We start from the raw sequence: 20,348 nt of genomic DNA on the forward strand, positions 1-20,348 counted from the left end.
AACCCTATTTGGCTAGATGTGTTCACAATTTAATAATAATAATAATAATAATAATAATAATAATAATAATAATAATAATAATAATAATAATCATCATAATAATAATAATTTTACGTCCCACTAACTAATTTTACAATTTTCGGAGACGCCGAAGTGCCGGAAATAAATTCTGCAGGAATTCTTTGAACTACCAGTAAATCTACCGACAGGAGGCTGTCGTATTTGAGCATCTTCAAATACCACCGAACTGAGCCAGGATCGAACCTGCCAAGTTGGGGTCAGAAGGCATTAGAATTCATCATAGGTAGGGCTCCAGACTCACAGGTCGCCTATACCGCCAGCCCTCTTCGGAGACCACACACTATTATTATTATTATTATTATTATTATTATTATTATTATTATTATTATTACACTGACTGACAGAGCAAATGCAGCACCAAGAAGGAGTGGTTCGAAAGGGATGAAAGTTGGGGAAAAACAGAGACGGCACGGACGAATAATTGATGTTTATTTCAAACCGATATGCAGGTTACACAATGCGCACGGCATCGACTCAGTAGGATGTAGGACCACCGCGAGCGGCGATGCACGCAGAAACACGTCGAGGTACAGAGTCAATAAGAGTGCGGATGGTGTCCTGAGGGATGGTTCTCCATTCTCTGTCAACCATTTGCCACAGTTGGTCGTCCGTACGAGGCTGGGGCAGAGTTTGCAAACGGCGTCCAATGAGATCCCACACGTGTTCGATTGGTGAGAGATCCGGAGAGTACGCTGGTCACGGAAGCATCTGTACACCTCGTAGAGTCTGTTGGGAGATGCGAGCAGTGTGTGGGCGGGCATTATCCTGCTGAAACAGAGCATTGGGCAGCCCCTGAAGGTACGAGAGTGCCACCGGCCGCAGCACATGCTGAACGTAGCGGCGGGCATTTAACGTGCCTTGAATACGCACTAGAGGTGACGTGGAATCATACGCAATAGCGCCCCAAACCATGATGCCGCGTTGTCTAGCGGTAGGGCGCTCCACAGTTACTGCCGGATTTGACCTTTCTCCACGCCGACGCCACACTCGTCTGCGGTGACTATCACTGACAGAACAGAAGCGTGACTCATCGGAGAACACGACGTTCCGCCATTCCCTCATCCAAGTCGCTCTAGCCCGGCACCATGCCAGGCGTGCACGTCTATGCTGTGGAGTCAATGGTAGTCTTCCGAGCGGACGTCGGGAGTGCAGGCCTCCTTCAACCAATCGACGGGAAATTGTTCTGGTCGATATTGGAACAGCCAGGGTGTCTTGCACATGCTGAAGAATGGCGGTTGACGTGGCGTGCGGGGCTGCCACCGCTTGGCGGCGGATGCGCCGATCCTCGCGTGCTGACGTCACTCGGGCTGCGCCTGGACCCCTCGCACGTGCCACATGTCCCTGCGCCAACCATCTTCGCCACAGGCGCTGCACCGTGGACACATCCCTATGGGTATCGGCTGCGATTTGACGAAGCGACCAACCTGCCCTTCTCAGCCCGATCACCATACCCCTCGTAAAGTCGTCTGTCTGCTGGAAATGCCTCCGTTGACGGCGGCCTGGCATTCTTAGCTATACACGTGTCCTGTGGCACACGACAACACGTTCTACAATGACTGTCGGCTGAGAAATCACGGTACGAAGTGGGCCATTCGCCAACGCCGTGTCCCATTTATCGTTCGCTACGTGCGCAGCACAGCGGCGCATTTCACATCATGAGCATACCTCAGTGACGTCAGTCTACCCTGCAATTGGCATAAAGTTCTGACCACTCCTTCTTGGTGTTGCATTTGCTCTGTCAGTCAGTGTATTATTATTATTACTTAATAGTCCCGGCAGAGTAGCTTAATAGATTGCATGCGTAAAGCCGGTTTCAAGTTCAAACCTCTCTGCAGTGCTTACATGGAGTGAGGGTATGTGACGCTGTTGATGGTGACTCGTCCGTCGGATGGCGACGTAAAGCCTTGTGCAGACCTCTTGGTGTTATTCGACAGGAGTACCTATGTACCGACATCGGAATTCACCCTATTTCTTCCGACATCATATATATCACATCATTATTTGATGAGGTTCATGTTGGGAAGGGCATCATGTCGTAAAAACTCGCTATGATGGTCCATCTCGCTTCATACCCGACCGGGGGAAACGGGACAAGGGTTGGACATACAATACAGTCATAATATGAGAACTGACATTTCTTTGCAGAGCATCATAACCAATTATTCTATGCCAATTTCAGTAGGTCTATTAGAAGTCAGATAATAAAAAAATAATGTTATTTGCTTTACGTCCCACTAACTACTTTTTACGGTTTTCGGAGACGCCAAGGTGCCGGAATTGAGTCCCGAAGGGGTTCTTTTACTTGCCAGTAAATCTACCGACACGAGGCTGACGTATTTGAGCACCTTCAAATACCACCGAACTAAGCTCCGATCGAACCTGCCAAGTTGCGGTCAGAAGGCCAGCGTCTCAACCGTCTGAGCTCGGCTTAGCAGTTAGAACAAGTAATTTTCTCGAGTCTGAAAAATCAATAGCTTGAATACAAACTCTGCCGGAAGCATCACCTTAGACTGCCATCTGCTGTTACAAACACGCGATTCTTCTTTTCCTAGCTCAGGAGAGCAACTGTTGTGCTTCCGTGTGCTAACCATACGTGATCACAACTCTCTTCGTAATAAAAACGCCAACCCACTCTCTCAAGATGACTCTAGGATTTTCCTTTCAGTCGCCACTAACGACTTAAACATTTGTAAATGCCAACCAACAGCCCAGGAATCCATTCTGTTAGTTAGAATATGGAGATAAGCTTACAGCCAGTATACGATAAATGCCCATCATTTTTATTCAATAAATAAATAAATAAAATAAATAAATAAATAAATAAATAAATAAATAAATAAATGTCTGCCTCTGAGGTGGTTAGTGTGATTAGCTGATACCCACGGAGACCCGGGGTCGACTCCCGGCTCTGCCGAAAAATTTGATAAATGGTACGAGGACTGGAACGGGGTTCACTCAGCCTCCGAATGTCAGTTGAGTAGAGGGGGATTCGATTCCCACCACAGCCATCCTCGAAGTTGTTTTCCGTGGTTTCTCCACTTCTACTCCTGGTCTAATGCAGGCCTGGTACCTAACTTAAGGCCACGGCCACTTCCTTTCCACCCCCCCCCCCCCACAATGTCCCTGTTCAGCATAACAGGTGAGGCCGCCTGGGCGAGGTACTGGTCCTCCTTCCCAGTTCTATTCCCCGATTAAATGTCTCGCGCTCTAAGGCACTGTCCTCGAGGTGATAGAGGTGCGATCCCTTACTGAGTCCGCGGGAAAAACCAACCCTGGCCGGTAAACTGATTAAATAATAATAATAATAATAATAATAATAATAATAATAATAATAATAATAATAATAATAATAATAATAATAATACACTCTGATCAGATTTTAGCGCTATCGCCAAGGTGGCACATTCCCCGTCAGTTATTTAACTAGATTTTACATTAAATATTTCAAAAATTTGGAAATTTATCGAACATCTCTCTTGGTAAATTATTCCAATTCCTAATTCCTCTTCCTATAAACGAATATTTATTCCAATATCTTCTCGGGTTCCTTCTTTAATTTCATATTATCTCTCGGTCTTTTAAACACTCTATTCAAGCTTATTCATCTACTAAAATCATTCCACGCAATCTCTTCGCTTCATTGATTGATATCGTGTGACCACCAGAGGGGCCTGGTATAGGTCTTTCTAGTTGACTCCCACGGGCGACCTGCGCTTCTAGTGTGTGTGTGTGTGATGTAATGGGATAGGGAGAGCGTGATACCCGATGTCGGCATATAACCTACTCCTCTCAAGTCTTAACGCCTCCATCCGACGGAGGAATCACCGTCAAGGATGTCGTATGCCCTCAATCTATATGAACACCGCGGAGAGGTACGAGAAGTAGAGGAAGAAGGAGAATATCTTGGCTACTGAATCTACGACAATGGTACTGACTCAGTACCCTCACTCTTTTCCGAGTTGCTGAAAACAAGAATCAGATCGCCCTGATCCAATGAGGATATGGTAAAAGAAGTAGTAGTTTGAATTCGAATCCAGGCTTTTGTCAGGCAATCTCGTGGCTAGAAATTATATACCGGCATTCCAATGGTGAACATTTCTTCCACCAACGGGACTCGAACCGGCTAACCACGATGTCACACCATAAAAACTTGGTGCTTAACGACTATAGCCACCAGGCAGCTTAACAGCTCGGAACATACCAATTAGTCAAGCAGCTCGACTACTTTCTCCCATGTCTTCTGAGCACAAAGTTTTTAACATTTTCAGAACACTAGTCCTTCGTCGAAAATCATTCCGAAGAGAACGTGCTGCTTACCTTTGGAAATTTTTCAGTTTTCGAACCAAACAGGCCTAAATCTGATGAATGTCCCATATACTGCAACCACACAGTGAAATGAAATGGCGTATGGCGTTTAGTGCCGAGAGTGTCCGAAGAAATGTTCGACTCACCAGGTGCAGGTCTTTTGATTTGACTCCCTTAGGCGACCTGCGCGTCGTGATGAGGATGAAATGATGATGATGACGACACATAGACCCAGTCCCCGTGCCAGCGAAATTTAACTAATGATGGTTACATTTCGCGACCCCACCGGGAATCGAACCCGGGACCCCCGTGACCAAAGGCCAGCACGCTAACCATATAGCCATGGAGCCGGACAACCACACAGTAATTTTCACATCCTTACTACCACCCCTCTCATAACTACAGTATATGAAGATATCTCCAATCTTTTATTTACGACTCATCAATGATATTACCCCAATAATAATAATAATAATAATAATAATAATAATAATAATAATAATAATAATAATGTCCGCCTCTGTGGTAGTGGTTAGTGTGATTAGCTGCCACCCCCGGACCCCCGGGTTCGATTCCCGGCTCTACCACGAAATTTGAGTGGTATGAGGGCTCGAACGGGGTCCTCTCATCCTCGGGAGGTCAATTGAGTAAAGGTGGGTTCGATTCCCACCTCAGCCATCCTAAAAGTGGTTTTCTGTGGTCTCCCACTTCTCTAGGCAAATGCCGGGATGGTACCTAACTTAAGGCCACGGCCACTTCCTTCCCTCTTCCTTCTCTATTCCTTCCAATCATCCCATCTCCCACCAAGGCCCCTGTTCAGCATAGCAGGTGAGGACGCCTGGGCGAGGTACTGGTCATCCTCCCCAGTTGTATCCCCGACCCAATGTCTCACGCACTAGAACACTGCCCTTGAGGCGGTAGAAGTGGGATCCCTCGCTGAGTCCGAGCGAAAAGCCAACCCTGGAGGGTAAGCAGATTAAGAAAGAAATAATAATAATAATAATAATAATAATAATAATAATAATAATAATCCCCGACCCAATGTCTCACGCACTAGAACACTGCCCTTGAGGCGGTAGAAGTGGGATCCCTCGCTGAGTCCGAGCGAAAAGCCAACCCTGGAGGGTAAGCAGATTAAGAAAGAAATAATAATAATAATAATAATAATAATAATAATAATAATAATAATAAATAATAGCAATGTTATTGGTTTTACGTCCCACATACAGGTTTTTGCGGTTTTCGAAGACGCCGAGGTGCCGGAATTTTGTTTCGGAGGAGTTCTTTGACGTGCCAGTAAACCGACTCGAGACTGACGTATTTGAGCACCTTCAAATACCACCGGACTGAGCTAGGATCGAACCTACCAAGTTGGGTACTCAGCCCGGTATTCAATGAAGATCTTTTCTTACATAACACCTTGGTGCTTACAGTGATCTCCATGAGGTAGGGCCTATTTGTAGTGCGTACGGTACTTTATACCTTCGCTAGAAATGGAGGAATGTAAAAGTGTTATTTAGTTTAAATAGGTCTTAAAGCGACGATGGGATGGGAAAGGGCTAGAAGTGATAAGGAAGCGACCGTGGCCTTAATTAAGGTACAGCCCCAGCATTTGCCTTGTGTGAAAATGGGAAACCACGGAAAACCATCTTCAGGGCTGCCGACAGCGAGGTTCCAACCGACTATTTCCCGAATGCAAGCTAACAGCTGCGCGTCCCTAACCGCACGGCCAACTCGCTCGGTATAGAACTATCTTACAGCTGCAATATTGCTTGGAATGTACAAGAAAAGACAACAGTAAGCTCGATACGCAAGTCGCTTTCGGTTAGTTCTGAGACTGATTACAGGAAGTTAAGCAAAGAAACCCCATGGCGGAACAGCTCAGAAAGGCAGTGGCTTACGAAGGGACCGCTGCTCAGCCCGAAGATCTGCAGATTAGGTGGTGTCCTGTGGTCAGCAGGACGAATCATCTTGGTCGTTATTCTTGGTTTTCTTGACCGGGACAGGAAATAAGAAATAACCATTAGCGCTAACGCACTATTTACTGAAGGCTTTTCTAAATACTGAGCAAGTGTTTGATAATACTCTTATTTCGTGACCTATTCTCCAATTATCTGGGGTCGGCACTAACGTGGATTAAGTCTATTTCTACGGGCAGATGCTCTTCCTGACGTCAATCGTACTTTTTCTTTTTCAATTAAAATTTGCTTTTATGTCGCCGTACCTTATGTCGCGATGACACGGATAGGTCTTATGGTGACGATGGGACAGGAAAGGGCTAGGAGTGCGCAGGAATCGAGCGTGGCCTTGATTAAGGTACAGCTCCAGCATTTGTCTGTGAAAATGAGAAACCGCGGAAAACCATCTTCAGGCCTGCCGACAGTGGGGTTCGAACCGTAGATGGAGGGATGTATTCAAAACTGCGTGTTTCGGTAGTGGTTGGTAGTATGATGAATAAGACTACGGGAAAATCATATTTCTGTCCTGAAGTCATTTTACCCGAAATCCTAGAACTAAGTGTGAATGATGGGTCCCTGACCCCGTTCAAAGCAATAATAATAATAATAATAATTTCGTGTGGCTATTTCTAGCCGGGTGCAGCCCTTGTAAGGCAGACCCTCCGATGAGGGTGGGAGGCATCTGCCATGTGTAGGTAACTGCGTGTTATTGTGGTGGAGGAAAGTGTTATGTGTGGTGTGTGAGTTGCAGGACTGTTGGGGACAGCACAAACACCCTGCCTCCGGGCCACTGGAATTAACCAGTGAAGGTTAAAATCCACGACCCGGCTGGGAATCGAACCCGGGACTCTCTGAACCGAAAGCCAGTACGCTGACCATTCAGCCAACGAGTCAGACGTTCAAATACATTGTATGTCGCATATGATATTATATTTCGGCCATTTTTATTGGTTTGGTCACATTTTGCTCATTTAGCGGTTTTTTTACAGCTTGCTTTACGTCGCACCGACACAGGTAGGTCTTATGGCGACGATCGGATAGGAAAGGCCTAGGAATTGGGAGGAATCGCCCGTGGTCTTAATTAAGGTACAGCCCCAGCATTTGGCTGGTGTGAAAATGGGAAACCACGGAAAAACATCTTCAGGGCTGCCGTCAATGCGGCTCGAACCCACAATTTCTCGGATACAAGCTCACAGCTGCGCGCTCCTAACAGCACGGCGAACTTGCCCGGTCATTTTAGTGATATAAAGTCACATATGGTTATAAGTCGAGCATTTTTGTTAAGCTGACGCTCCACTTTTAAAAAGGTGCGTCGAATTTTGAACTGTAGTAGATGCATTTTTTCTTTCTTTTCCCGAAAACGATAGATATCAGGTTTAGTAGACATGACACCGGGAATATGATGATCTATGAACATACGCCGACAAGTACTAAAAAGCATGCTAATAAATTTTTGGTTCCTGGTTAGAAAAATAAAAAGAAAGAAGCGAGAACTGCATCTATGACACTGAATGAAGTATAAAGTTTTAATTTACCTATTGTAGCTCTGTCAGTCTGCGTGATTAAATGTGTCCGCTGTATTATCGTTCATCACTTTTTAACATATTTGTTGTTCGTAATACTCTAATACTTGCTATCTGTCCCTAAACAGCTTAAGTCATATTGTATCTCTTTTAGGTCATTTTTGGATAGTGTTAGGGCATATTTGCTTGCTTATTTTATAGTTCTTTAGGTCATATATTTCCGAATCCCAGTGATACGTAAGACTATCACAAACACCCAGCCTCCGAGTTATAGGAATTAATCAAAGTCATCTAAAATCCCAGCCGAGTCGGGAATTGAACCCAGTTTCCTTTAACTGAAAACCACTTCTCCGACCATTCAAACAAGGAGCTGGTAGTGGTTTTATGCTACTATTCAGGATTAAATTTAATGATATTTAAAAGAATGCATTAGTCTAAGATACAATTACGTATACCTAAACTGATTTCTTACAAAACACGTTTAAAATTTTGGGTTAGTAACCAAACACTCGTTAAATTTTCTGGAATCTATTTCTTTTTTTTTTCTCCTGTAGCTTTTTCCACACTGATGAGTGATGCCCTGCGAAGCACATACTATATGGATGACCGGATACCATTCTTCACGCCAATGCTCTCTGGAGGGATGTTTTCAACAATTTTATATTTCTAAGGTGGTTGGTAGTGTGGCTTGTTGTGTTATGTGTTCTATATATTAAGAGAAACGCAAACACCCAGTAGATCTTCAGTTGCCCTTGAGAGGGTAAGAGAAGCCGTTATACTTAAATGAAGTCTTCTCGCAGAGCTGTGAATACTTGACAATGAAAGTGTTCTTTTATACCTCATGGTTAGTTTTCTATATCATTATCATCATCGTCGATGTTTTGGCTACAATACTGTTACAAGAACATATCCTTGATGTAGATGTAATCATTAACTTACAGCCAAAATGGAATTTGTTCCGTAAGTACTTCTTGCGGAAGACGGTCTACAATATACTTCCTGCTTAGAAAGTGGAGAATGCTGCATTAGTGTCACCCAAGTGTGAAGGATCTGGAATGTTTAGTACTGTGCTTGTTATCCCGACAGATTTTGCTCCGTTGATAAGCGTTCTTCACCTACGCCGTAACTTAAATCGTGCTGGAGGGGTAGAATTGGGCCAAGAACAAGAATATTACTCATCCTCTCCCCTTAATTTCTTTATTTATTTCTTGGACTTTTCTCACTCACTTATGGTCATCAATACACGTAGATAAAATCCAGTTTTACGCCAGGGTGCACTTCCTGACTCCAATCCTGTATCTTGTGGTGGTTGGTAGTGTTGTGTGTTTTATGCGAAAAGTCATGTATTGAGACTTAGCACAATCACCCTGTCACCGGGCCGGAGTAATTAACAAAGTGCGATTAAAATCCCTGAACCGGTTGGGAATCGATCCCACACCCCTCATAACCGATTTTTTCTTTCAGAATTTGTTTTTACGTCGCAGGGACAGTGATGATGGGATAGGAAAGGGCCGGGAGTGGGAAAGCAGCGTCCGTGGCCTTCACCATTTGCATGGTGTGAAAATGGGAACCAACGGAAAACCATCTCCAGGGCTGTCGAGAGTTGGAGTCGAACCCACTATCTCCCGAATGCAAGCTCACAGCAGTGCTCTCCTAACAGCACGTCCAACTCCCTCGCTTTATCCTAATGTAAAACGCTGTTGTGACTCATTGAGATTTGATGCAATTTCAACACGTAATTGGATTGCGGAGCCAAGAATAACGATCTAGAGGATTCGTCGTGCTGACTACACGACACCTGGTAATTTGCAGGCCTTTGGGCTGAGCAGCGGTCGCTTGGTATAACAAGGTCCTTCGGAGCTCTTGCGCCATGAGTTGAATAGAAAAAAGGATTGTGGAAAATTAAACTGGAGGAAGCGACATTCGGAATAATCATGGTGACCTAGATTCGAACTGTTGAACTTTGGCTATAGAGATCTCCTCTTCTGGGGGAAATGAAAAGAAGTACGACTGTCCAGATCATTGTATTATATCAAGAAGGTTAAGAAATAGTATTGGAATTGTTTATTTAAATCTATATGTTGGCAGTCGTTCGCTAGAGCTACATCGAACTGTTCGCTGTGACAGTGACATAGCTGTAACGGTTAGTGCTCTCCAGCAGGTTGACAGGTGTGTCAAAACAGTTCCGTTTGAACTATAAGGGAGAGAAACTGCCACTGCTGAGCGAGAAACGCCCGTCATTGTGCAACGGCCGCTGTCTACTTTGAATTTAAACATCTAGAGATTTAATTTAATCGAGAAAGGAGATCGGTTTCCCTCTTGACGTATCATCTAGGTGAAAATGAAGTGGCGTATGTGTTTTTGTGCCGGGAGTGTCCGAGGACAAGTTCGGCTCGCCAGATGCAAGTCTTTTGATTTGACTCCCGCAGGCGACCTGCGCGTCTTGATGAGGATGAAATGATGATGAAGACGACACATACATCCAGCCCCCCCCCCGTGCCAGAGAAATTAACCAATTAAGGTTAAAATTCCTAATATTGCCGGGAATCGAACCCGGGACCCCTGTAACCAAATGACAGCATGCCAACCATTGAGCTATGGAGCCGGACATGATCTAGGTACATGTTCCATACCTGTCACGCTCTATTTAACGTGCTCATTATGTTTTCCGATATCCACCACACACGGTTATCTGGATGAATGTGTAGGCTTCTTGTAGATTCTCTTTACTCCTGTTCTCTATTTGGAAGACATTCTCTGATTCCCAAAAACGGTTCATCACGTCCATACTCCGATTAAGGTTCAATCATGGCAGCTTCAGAAGCCATCTGTACCGAATCAACGTTGTGTATACGCCATACTGCACATGTACATTGCGATTTATGTGGTGGTTGGTAATGTGACGTGTTCTGTGTGAAAAGGCATGTATTGAGACTAACACTATTACCGAATGTCGTGTTTCTATAATAAGGAGGACTATACCGAGTTTTGTAAATCTCGCAATTTTCATCCTACATTCACCATATTTTTTGAGTTTATTTACGTTGCCAGAATTAAGATTATTCTAAAATTGGGAACAATCTGGTAACCTATTTTCTGACTTATAAAACATTTTATACAATAATTTCAAAACATACCTTGCGTACAATTTGTTAAGTTGTACTTTAAAACTCTTTTGTACTATTTCTTAATTATTAATTAACGATTTCTTTCGTTTGTTCTTAATCCACTTACCGTTCAGGGTTGTTTTTTCTTTCGGACTCAGTGAGGGATCCCACCTCTACCACCTCAAGGGCACCGTGCGACTTTGGGTCGGGGAATACAACTGTGGAGGAGGAACAATACCTCGCCCGGACAGCCTCACCTGCTATGTTGAACAGTGGCCTTGTCTTGCGCGTGATGGTGGTGGTGATGGAGGTGGTGGTGGTGATGGAGGTGGTGGTGGTGGTGGTGGTGGGGGGAGATTGAAAGGGATAGACAAGAAAGAGGGAAGGAAACGGCCGTGGCCTTAAGTTAGGTACCATCCTGGCATTTACCTGGAGGAGAAGTAGGGAAACTACGGAAGACCATTTCGAGGACGGCTGAGGTGGGAATCGAAACGGCCTCTACCCAATTGACCTCCCGAGGCTGAGTGGACCCCGTGCCAACACTCGTACGACTTTTGAAATTTCGTGGCAGAGCCGGGAATCGAACTCGTGCTAATCACACTAACCTATCCGATTAATTATTGTTATTATTATTATTATTGTTTGAAAACTTATATTACTGATGTTATTCAAGTACTTTTTGTCTCACCCTTTTCAGAAATTCTCAAATTTTGATATTTGAGTCAAGATATATCTGTCAGATATTATTTTTCAAAATGGATACAGACTATTGTGCATTTCACATGACAGTATAGACAATGGGGAAAGAACTGTTGCACTGACAGTTTGAATACTGAAATATGAAGTTTTGAGAAGAAGTTAATTTTGTATAAAATTACAGTGGCTGTATCAGAACCACCCACGAGCATATATTTCTCCTTCCTTGGTCTTTATTCTCTCGTAAACAACAGTTTTTGACAATTTAATCGTATTACTAAGCCCTCACAGTTTAAAATATTTATTCCTGAACATTAGGCAGTGATAATCGATCACTGAATGTTGAAAACTTGTAATAATTTCACTAAAAATTGTGTATATATTCCATTATGTTAAATCACATCACATACGAGTGTCAAGGCATTACCTCCAGTTAAGAATCATTGGTAAATCTAACTCGCTGAACCCAATTTGAACTTTGAAATGTTCCTCAGCAAAAAAAAAAAAAAAAGGGGGGGGGGGATACAAGGCAATTTTCTGCTCGACGGCGATTTTTCGTCCGTAATGGGGAACGGGTTATATTTCTAATATTCCTGTGTGCACACATCTACGGCAACTGTCCACGATTTGCAGTACTGACCAGAACTCCTAGAATCGGTGGAAATTCAAACGCGAAAATAAAAAATAGAGTGAAATTCCGAGGAAGTGGGCGTGGTCTTTTGAAGGGATTTTTAAATGCCTCAGCAGGACATTTAAAAACAACCACACACTAAAAAAGTTATACTGCCACGTCTCCAAGGAATAGGGTAACTTATACAGCAAAATCCTCTAATTCGTTCTTCGGACCATTTTGGCTTAAAAACTCGGTAACCTCGTAACAGCTGTGATAGTCCATACAAGACGTAAACTATCTCATCTTCAACTGTCCTCAGTTAATCAAATCAAATCAAATCACCACACCACTGATCTGTACTTTTCTATCTGTTGTTGACCTAGTCTTCTCTTAAATGATTTAAAAGAAGTTAGAATTTTATCAAACATTTCCCTCGGTAAATTATATTCCAAGTTCGCATTCGGGAGATAGTGGGTTCGAACCGCAATCTCGGCAGCCCTGAAGATGATGTTTATCAATGGTTACCTATGTTCACACCAGACAAGTGCTGGAAATGTACCTCAATTAACATAATGGTTGCTTCCTTCCCAGTCCGAGCATTTTCCTATCACATCGTCGCCACAATACCTGTCTATGTCGTGGGACGTAAACCCAAATTGTAAACATTCGTCACACGTAGAAAAAGAAAAATGTTGGATGAACGTGGGTCCGGAAACGCTTTATTTCCATGTTACAATTCATTTTTTACAACTCTACATAAGACCTTAATCATAAATCATGGGAAAAATGAAATGGCTTATGGCTTTTAGTGCTGGGAGTGTCCGAGGACATGTTCGGCTCACCAGGTGCAGGTCTTTCGATTTGACTCCCGTAGGGAACCTGCGCGTCGTGATGAGGATGAAATGATGATGAAGACGACACATACACCCAGCCCCCATGCCAGCGAAATTAACCAATGATGGTTAAAATTCCTGACCCTGCCGGGAATCTAACCCGGGACCCCTGTGACCAAAGGCCAGCACGCTAACCACTTAGCCATGAGCCGGAATTAATCATGGGAAACACAGAGGAACAGAACGTACCAGCATACCACAGGAAACTCATTATTACATGAAATGTTCAAAATGCCCTCCGTCAGCATTGAAACACGCATTAACTCGCCGTCACGACGATTAAAAGCAGTCAATAATAATTATTTTAATTTATTGGCTGTACGTCTCACTAACGCCGAGGTGCCGGAATTTAGTCACACAGGAGTTCTTTTACGTGCCAGCAAATCTACCGACACGAGGCTGACGTATCTGAGCTCCTTCAAATACCACCGTACCTGCAAAGTTGGGGTTAAAAGGCCAGCGCTTTAACCGTCTGAGCCACTCGGCCCGGCAAAAGCAATCAAAAAGTCCGATTAACTAAGGTTGAAAGTCAGTTAAGAGAAAGGTACTCGAAGATCTCTATAGATGGCCTTCTAAATTATTACGTGGTGAATTAGGACATTATAGTGCAGAAACTCTAACAGTGCACGATGTTAAATTAATTAGAAAAAATGTACAAAGATCAAGGTTACCAGTCGCACGAACTTATCTAAAAATTTAGATGAATTCTATGAAGCCTTGGAATCCATTAACACAGAAAACAATAAAAGTGAGAACTGTTTACTTATTAATGATAATCAGAACAATGGTTATTTCAATGAAATTTAGAATTCCTTTGTTCTTGTAGTGTGGGTATCTTGATAGTACATTTTGTTTTTCGTACAATGTGTTTTACTTACGTTGCTTTAGTTTGTTGCCAGATACGGTTGATAGAATCTGTTACTGTCTGCAGTCTATTATTAAGAACTTTGATAAATATGGATTGAAATTTTGCCCTCTATGTGTCTACACAGATTTTGAACAAGTGATCCAGCGATTCGTAGTCTAGCTAGAATAATCTGACGATATTTATTTGTTCATCGTTGTATTTAGAAATTTTGAAAAACAGCATATTAGGAGCCAACTGGGCTTAAAATTTAAGCTGACCTCTGAGTCAATTGGGATGGTTTTGTTGACTGAGGGAGTCAACTGTGTTCCATCAATTCTTACAGTAATGAAATATGAGAAATAAGAGTCAATAGCAGTCAAGTATATGATATAATTTAATAGACATTCAAAGCAGCCCGTGGCCCATTCCGGGCTGTAATCTGCAAGAACGGTTGCTTTCTACGGATACCACCTGCAGATATTGGAACGCCACGCAGTCCCACCTAGTGACCACGTTCATTAAGGCGTGAATTCTACTATACTGTATATGGTCTAACACCGTGGTTAACCGCTTCGAGTCCCGTTGGTAGGGAAAAAAGTTTCACCATCAGAATTTTGGCTCGTAGGGTGGTATATAATTTCTAATACCTAGATTACATGCCAAAAACTTGGATTCAGTTCCAAACACCTCCGAAGTGTTGGTCTGGAGTGAGGACATATGATGCTGTTGATGGTGATTGTCCGTCGGATGGTGACGTTAAGCTTTGATTAGATCCCGTGGTGCTATGTCCTTTCCTACTATCACATATCACATCATTCATTTCCTCTCATTAAATACCTTGAGACTGACATCAAGAAGGGCATCCGTCCGTAAAACCTCGTTACGAAGATTCATCTCACTTCATACCCAACTTCGTAAGGAAACGAGACAAGGGCTGGACACACACACACACACACACACATTGGAATGTGACCGAATTCACTCCCTTTCTTGCAAATTAAGTTAAATTTGACATTACTGAATTTTGGCAGGGACTGAGTGGCTCAGACGGTTAAGGCGCTGGCCTTCTAACCCCAACTTGGCAGGTTCGATCCTGGCTCAGTCCGGTGGTATTTGAAGGTGCTCAAATACGACAGCCTCGTGTCGGTAGATTTACTGGCACATAAAAGAACTCCTGCGGGACTTAATTCCGGCACCTCGGCGTCTCCGAAGACCATAACAGTAGTTAGTGGGACGTAAAACAAATAACATTATTATTATTATTATTGAATTTTGGCAGGAATAGAATAATTTGAACCGGAGGGTGAAACTTGGTGGTCACTGAGTGGGAAATCACCCGCCGCCACTTCGATACGGTACCTCTATTGGATTCAACACTGCCTCTCACCACTGACTAAAATATTACATCTTCACTCTCAATTGACCGAACGATGCTGAAAGAATCCCGTTCCAACCTTCATTCTAGGGTAGGGTGTTGATTTCTTGTTCGAAACGCAAAGGGGATGTCCAATTTGAAAAGCAATGAGAATTTTTATACCGTGATCATAAACACAGAACCTCCAGTTTTACGGAGAATAGGGTCGTAACTTTTTCTTTCAAAATATCCAGTGTGCTTTGGCCGGGATTTGATCAGCGGCCACCTTGGTGAGAAGCCAGTGTCTTGCCACTTGGCTGAACTATCATCTGGTAATTTTTATGTACACTCTGGTCTTTATAACATAACTTACAAATAAAAATTGCTCTCTTAAGATATACTTCGAAAGCTCTCATTTTAGTCATAATAGTTACTGTTGCAGCAAGTGGTAAATCCAGCCATTACCCTCCGCGGGGGGAGGGAGGATATCAACCTTACCGTGGGGAGGGCAATGCAAATGTTATCGGGATTTGCGTTCTCGTAGGAGATTTTAAGATGGATTGCCGAAATCACTTTCTGAATACTTCTAACTGACTTTTCGATGTGTGCAGCGTGGATGAGCATATTTTCATAAAAATTAAAAATATATTTCCTAGTTATAGGTGTTTGCTTTGTTTCCGTCTCTTATTATCACTAGTGTTAGTTTTATATTTATTATCATATACATTTAGATTGTCATGTTGTACATTCTATAATAGTTTTTTATTACAATCTCCATGTTTTCTATTAATACTATATTATTTTAAAAAGACTTGTTGTATTTAAATATTATATGTAAATTATTTTAAATATATGTCCGACTCGTTGGCTGAACGGTCAGCGTACTGGCCTTCGGTTCAGAGGGTCCCGGGTTTGATTCCCGGCCGGGTCGGGGATTTTAACCTTAATTGGTTAATTCCAATGGCACGGGGGCTGGGTGTATGTGTTGTCTTCATCATCATTTCATCCTCATTACGACGCGCAGGTCGCCTACGGGAGTCAAATAGAAAGACCTGCACCTGGCGAGCCGAACCCGTCGTGGGATATCCCGGCACTAAAAGCCATACGACATTTCATTTTCATTTTAAATATTGTGGTTAAGTGTAAGAGAGGGCCTTGAGCCCTAACTTCGCCACGAATAAAGACGAATTACTTACTTACTTACTAACTTACTTACAAATTGCAATATTAATTAAAGAGTAATCATATTTTAAAATTTTCCCTTACCATTGACACAAACTAAATCACAGTTGCCACACTAGCTATTTTGTATGTATGTTCAGCTCATATCCCCTTTCTTTACGGTGTCGGGAATGTAGTGAGATGAGTCATAGTATCGGGTTTTTACGTCCGGATGCCCTTCCTTACGTCGACCTCATCAGAGGAGTTAATGTGATGAGATGATTTTTGTGTATTTATGTATTTAACTGGGAAACCAAATAAGTGAGATGCCGAATTACAGAATTTCTTAGTGAATAATTTACTGTATTTACACTGACTGACAGTGACAATGCAACACCAAGGAGGAGTGGTTCGAAAGGGATGAAAGTTGGGGAAAAAACAGAGACGGCACGGATGAATAATTGATGTTTATTTCAAACCGATATGCAGGTTACACAATGCGCACGGCATCGACTCAGTAGGATGTAGGACCACCGCGAGCGGCGATGCACGCAGAAACACGTCGAGGTACAGAGTCAATAAGAGTGCGGATGGTGTCCTGAGGGATGGTTCTCCATTCTCTGTCAACCATTTGCCACAGTTGCTCGTCCGTACGAGGCTGGGGCAGAGTTTGCAAACGGCGTCCAATGAGATCCCACACGTGTTCGATTGGTGAGAGATCCGGAGAGTACGCTGGCCACGGAAGCATCTGTACACCTCGTAGAGCCTGTTGGGAGATGCGAGCAGTGTGTGGGCGGGCATTATCCTGCTGAAACAGAGCATTGGGCAGCCCCTGAAGGTACGGGTGTGCCACCGGCCGCAGCACATGCTGCACGTAGCGGTGGGCATTTAACGTGCCTTGAATACGCACTAGAGGTGACGTGGAATCATACGCAATAGCGCCCCAAACCATGATGCCGCGTTGTCTAGCGGTAGGGCGCTCCACAGTTACTGCCGGATTTGACCTTTCTCCACGCCGACGCCACACTCGTCTGCGGTGACTATCACTGACAGAACAGAAGCGTGACTCATCGGAGAACACGACGTTCCGCCATTCCCTCATCCAAGTCGTTCTAGCCCGGCACCATGCCAGGCGTGCACGTCTATGCTGTGGAGTCAATGGTAGTCTTCTGAGCGGACGCCGGGAGTGCAGGCCTCCTTCAACCAATCGACGGGAAATTGTTCTATTGTTCTGGTCGATATTGGAACAGCCAGGGTGTCTTGCACATGCTGAAGAATGGCGGTTGACGTGGCGTGCGGGGCTGCCACCGCTTGGCGGCGGATGCGCCGATCCTCGCGTGCTGACGTCACTCGGGCTGCGCCTGGACCCCTCGCACGTGCCACATGTCCCTGCGCCAACCATCTTCGCCACAGGCGCTGCACCGTGGACACATCCCTATGGGTATCGGCTGCGATTTGACGAAGCGACCAACCTGCCCTTCTCAGCCCGATCACCATACCCCTCGTAAAGTCGTCTGTCTGCTGGAAATGCCTCCGTTGACGGCGGCCTGGCATTCTTAGATATACACGTGTCCTGTGGCACACGACAACACGTTTTACAATGACTGTCGGCTGAGAAATCACGGTACGAAGTGGGCCATTCGCCAACGCCGTGTCCCATTTATCGTTCGCTACGTGCGCAGCACAGCGGCGCATTTCACATCATGAGCATTCCTCAGTGACGTCAGTCTACCCTGCAATTGGCATAAAGTTCTGACCACTCCTTCTTGGTGTTGCATTTGCTCTGTCAGTCAGTGTACAATAGTGTAGCACTATGCAAACTTACTGTAAAAATGTGAGTGAAGGAGCAAGGAAGAAAAAACAACTGACAAAAGTAGCGGTAAATGTAGGGAATCAACAATTAACAATACAAATACTGGCACATGACGTGATATATAATAGTTGGAAGGGAGAGGGTGAAACCCGGTATCGGCACATAGCCTACTCCTGCCGAATAGCACCAAGGGGTCTACTCAAGGCTTTACGTCACCATCCGACGGACGAATCATCATCAACAGCGTCATATACCCTAAGTCCATTTGAGCACCGTGGAGAGGTTTGGAATTTATAAAGGCTTTTTGGCACGCAATCTAGTGACTGGAAATTGTACACCACCACTTCCCCTATCCTACCAGCCAACGTTCTGATGGTGATTTTCTTCTACCAATGGGATTCGAACCGGCTAACCAAGGATTCAGACCATATATTCGCGCCTTAACGATCATGGCAAACAGGCAGGATACTTTTTAAAACTACATCTTGTACAGCATCATCATCATCATCATCATCATCATATTCTAAAGGCTAATAAGCCTTGTCGCCGCAGCCATAGATGTCTATCTTGAGCCAGTCTTTTCAACTCGGCATAGGTCTTGCAGTTCATTCTCTGAAGCAGATTCTAAATAACACTGTGTGCCGTCGTCCTCCTCCTCCTCCTCCTCCTCCTCCTTTACCTGCATTTCTTCTGCAGATCTAGTGCAAAATTTAAAAATCGAGTTAATTTAGTACATTACTGGATTCTGGCAGGAATACAATAATTTGATACCCCCCTCCCCGGGGTTACATCGTTTGGATTCAACATTCCCTCGCAGCACTGAATAAAATATTACGTCTTTACTCTCTAGATTTCCGTAGAGAGGGATGTAATAGCCGAAACCCAATTAGAGATAAAATAACTAAATAACTCGCAACATTTCAAACATTTCTTTCTTCTTTTTCTCTACCTTGGTTGGCGACCATCATACAGTCCACTTCATCTTTCTATCATTTCCCTCGATTTATTGGTGTCGATACTTGATGTGGATGGCGGGATGTTCTTCTCACACCAACCCTACATGGAGGGATGTACTCATAATTGCGTTTTGCTGTGGGTGTTGGTAATGTGGTGCGTTTCATGTAGATAAAAAGAAGTGTATTATTACGAACACAAAAACTCGATCCTCGATCCTGCGGAATGAACCTTAATCCTCTGCCCGGCCAGAAATCGAAGCCGGACCGCGGCGAATCGAAGGCAAAGGCGCTGATCATTGAGCAAAAGAGCCGGAAGCAAACTTTCTTCAGTTTCTCGCAGCTCTTTCTATAGACTCTGGATCCACTCAGGTTCTTTTTGATTTTAGCAGGAGGTTTAAGACCTGATGCCCTTCGTGACGCCACGTGACTTTTGAGATGAAAATCTCAGCCCATGATTGACCGGAATTTGGAACTCAGCCTCCGTAGCGTAACGGTTAGTGTTATTAGCTGCCGTCCTCGGGGGCCCGGGTTCGATTCGCGGGACTGCCAGAAATTTAAGAATGGCAGGAGGGCTGGTATGGGGTTGAAATGGTACACGCAGCTCACCTCCAATGGGGGTGTGCCTGAAAAGAGGTGCACCACTGAACCCATAATTCTACGGTGAGAAAAATTTTCATTTTTCTCAAATATTTATTTGGTATTCAGAAACTACTGTATGTTTGAGGGCAGCCATTTTTGCGCTCCTACGAGCCCCGATGTCGCGTGGTAAGGTTCTTCCTCACGGCGAGCTCGTGAATTGCCGGGACACCTCGGTGGGACTCGAGTGCCCGACAATTCTTTAAAGTCGTGGAATTCTGCACAACGAGGGATTTTGATAATATAGTAACTGAAGAAATTAATAAGCAAAATTATTCATACACCCTCTGTGAAGGTAGTGACACCGGGGAAAATTTTAAGTGCAGTTAAGCCCAAGTACATGTTAGCGTGAGACCAGCGAACTAGTTACACGTGCCAAGGTCATGGGCAGAAGAAAACGCGCGA

At 44.0% G+C, this 20,348-nt stretch overlaps 1 protein-coding gene across 2 annotated transcripts in view; it reads right to left on the reverse strand.

Annotated features, from left to right (window-relative positions):
- LOC136874383 (uncharacterized) overlaps positions 1-20,348 on the reverse strand; it is a 260,795-nt gene that overhangs the window by 224,030 nt on the left and 16,417 nt on the right. The gene's annotated exons all lie outside the window — the stretch shown is intronic.

This window comes from Anabrus simplex, chromosome 5 (assembly GCF_040414725.1).
Source record: "Anabrus simplex isolate iqAnaSimp1 chromosome 5, ASM4041472v1, whole genome shotgun sequence".
NCBI classification, from domain to species: domain Eukaryota; kingdom Metazoa; phylum Arthropoda; class Insecta; order Orthoptera; family Tettigoniidae; genus Anabrus; species Anabrus simplex.